Source organism: Octodon degus, unplaced genomic scaffold, assembly GCF_000260255.1.
Source record: "Octodon degus isolate 3935 unplaced genomic scaffold, OctDeg1.0 scaffold00094, whole genome shotgun sequence".
Lineage (NCBI taxonomy): Eukaryota > Metazoa > Chordata > Mammalia > Rodentia > Octodontidae > Octodon > Octodon degus.
In genome coordinates, this window is record NW_004524670.1 from 9,336,297 (window position 1) to 9,339,477 (window position 3,181).

The window sequence follows — 3,181 nt, forward strand, 5'->3', positions numbered from 1 at the left end:
CCGACCCGTCTCCCAGGCCACCGGGCACTCCTGCCGCCCGCGCGGCTGGCCCGAGCCCCTGGCGCGTGCACGCACGCAGGCATCCACTCCGCACACATTTATCCAGCACCTACTGTGTGCCAGACACTCATTGGAATGGCGAGCAGTTAGCGCTCAACAAATCTTTAAAATGAGAGGGAGCCTTGCATGGCAGGTCCGTGGCAGAGTTGGAGGTCTCACGGACTCTCTGCCTGGGCTTGTAGGGTTACTCTAGTAAATATCCAGGCTGAAACCTTCCACCCAAGGCTTAGGGGGCCCCTTACCTGACTCGTGTTCCCGCCTGCCTCTTCCGCCTCCTGCTTCACCTGCAGGAGCACCTTCCTGTCCTTCAGACGCTCAGAGCTTGATCAGCCTCTGGACCCTGTGCGTGCCTTTCCCTCAGTGTAAGATGTCTTTGCTTAGCATTTCACATAGCTGCCACCTTACATTGTCCAAATGTCCCCTCGTTGGAGAGGCCTTCACTTTTCTAAATTTGCCCCGTGCACTTTGCCATTGTCCAAGATGTATTTATCACGATCACTATTCCATTCAGCAAACACCTATTGAGCACCTAGTCCAGTTCTTCATTCAAGGTTAACAGACGAAAACTCTGCCCCTTGGTGGAGTTTGGGGAGTGGGAGAGAGGCAACGGATAAACAGCAAGTTCGCAAAGGACGTTGTGGGGCTTGGAAATACAGGGGGAAAGCGCCAGGAAAGGAGGCTTGGGAGAAGGTGGTTTGCAATGAGGTGGTCAGATCCGATCGGGCCCGCGAGCTGATCGTATGGACAGGTTGCCGGGTGACACTGAGAGGTGACATTGAAGCCATACAGACAGCCGGGAACAACACTCTTGGGGAAGGGAACACCCAGGAGAAAGATCTTAAGCTGCAAGACTGCTTAGGGAGTGCAGAGTCGAAGATGCTTCAGTCATCTGGCTTTTCCCGATTGGCTTCTTAAGGTATATCCCTTTCTGGAAAGCCAGCTGGGGACCCTATGCTTGTCTCAGACCCTACAACAGTGCTGGCACTTGGCAGGGGCTAGAAATTATTCCCTGAGTGAGTAAGTGAGCAAAAGGAAGAATGGCTGGACCATCCATCCTGACCTGGGTGTCCGAAGTCCGGAGGGCCATCTGTCCCAGTGCCATGCGGAGCCCCCCACCCCACCCCCATCGCCTAGCAGCCCACTCTTGCTGGAGCATCAAGCCTGGGGAATTCCAATGGGCCAGGAGTCCCGGGGATGCACTGTGTGCGCCCCGCCCTGACCCAGCCTGGTCACCAGCAAAACCTGGAGCGGGGCGCCATCCAGCATGGTTTGGACGGGCGGGGAGCGCACTGAGCATGCTCGGCGCCGGGCGGGGCTCGGGGCCCGGAAGAAGGAGCCCCCTGAAGGGCAGGGGCGGGGGCGGGTCCAACCCGCGGCAAAGCACACCTGACTGTCCCTGCTGCTTCTTCCAACACCTCTCTGGAAGGACTGGGGAACAAATTTTTCCAGAGCATGGTGGGAAAGTTGGGAATCAGGAGACTGGATCCTTGGCCAGCTGTTGTGCGATCTGGGACAAGTGCCATACCTTCTATGCTTCAAATGACAGGAACAGCTATGCTTTGACCTGGACCCCACGGGGTGGGGGCATTGATTGAAATAGGGTGACTGTGTTTAGTCCACTTTAAAGATTCATTTTATTTTATTTATTTTATGTTTTGATGCCGAGCCTTGTACAGGCTAAGAATGCAGGTCTACCATTGAACTACACTCCCAGACTCACAGGATCCATTTCTTAAAGCTTATCTCAATTACCCGCCTTCATACCAGTTTGCTGCTGAGATCAGGAAACGGGTTAACAGACCTGTGAATTCTTGTAGGTGTTCTGGTCGGCTGTCAACTAGACGGGAAAAACACGTTTCTTTCCCCACTGCCAATGACCAGTTTAATCCTTAAATTCAAGCTAGAAATATCCGTACATCTCCAGAAAAAGACCTAAATATTTTTTCTCTTTTTTTAAATTTTATTTTATTGAGAAATATCAATGAGACAGTTTTGAAACTGATTAATAGGACAGTTTCAATAATTAGTACATTGCATATTGTTGTCTTTGTAGTGGTTATTCATAATACAAGATGCAAACAGGATATCCTGTCCAAACACTATTAGTACAAATCTTTCTTCTCAATGAATTAAGTGAAAGTAGCTGTATATCTATCCTAACTATTCTGCATATACAGATACAAAATGGTCCTTCCTTTGTATCACCTTTTTTTGTATAGTCCTATCAGAAATGGGTATTCCATTGGCATCTAAATGCTATAGGTGCGTGAATTCAGCAAAACAATCCAACACAGTCCAGCAGTCCACAATAGTAGTGGGTTATCCACAGAAGTTGTTGACTTGAGCCTTTCACCGCTCAGCATATTAATATGGCTTTACTTTGTATACCTCATTTTTATACTTTTCTGCTGGATGGTTAAGACCAAGATAAAGCAAGACCCGTATAACAAGAAATGTAACTTTTGTATCTGATAAGGTCAGTCAAGTCCCCTCAGGATTTATCCTGTAACCCTGTACCACAGTTTGCAGATCTTTTGTCAGTGTCAGCCATGTGGATGAGTCATGGCCATTGCTTGACCAATTTGCTCTCTATGAAAGCCTGAGAGAATGTTTGCTCTCCAGGTGACTCTCTTTAGGCATACTCTACGTTATTGATCGCCTTGCTCTGTGGCCCCATAATCTCCTTGATCAGAAAATTTGGGACATAACTGAGTTACATGATGTTACAGTATAGGTGCTCCTATGTCCTGAGTCTTCACTGACCTTGAAAGGCTATAAGACCTAAATATTTTAAATCATGCTTTCAAATCACTGTAAAAGAAACAGGATCCAAATGATACGGTATTTCCCAAATTAGAAACTAGATGCCCAATGCTAAAGAAATAGTTAATTAGATTGTTGTAAAAAGGGATTGAAATAATAACAATTTTACACTAAATTAGAAAGAACATGCTCTAACAGGAAGCTTCATAATATAGTGATAAGTGAAAATACTGGAAACACAAATAAATTGTATAAACACAGCGCTAACATTTTCTCCAAGTTTAGAAGAAAGAAGAAGCATAGGAAAATGTGGATAATAGTCTGGGATGTTTGGTAGTGGATTTTTTTTTTAATTTTA

At 46.8% G+C, this 3,181-nt stretch overlaps 1 protein-coding gene across 2 annotated transcripts in view; it reads right to left on the reverse strand.

Moving 5' to 3' along the window:
- The window catches only part of Ptpn3 (protein tyrosine phosphatase, non-receptor type 3), a 163,529-nt gene that overhangs the window by 117,265 nt on the left and 43,083 nt on the right, over window positions 1–3,181 (reverse strand). Inside the window, exon 1 of one of the 2 annotated variants that reach the window (XM_023722945.1) lies at window positions 303–514. The exons of the other annotated variant lie outside the window; for it this stretch is intronic. The gene's annotated coding sequence lies outside the window, so the exon portion shown is untranslated. Of the gene's footprint in view, window positions 1–302; window positions 515–3,181 lie in introns of those variants that run through there. 2 annotated transcript variants of the gene reach the window in all.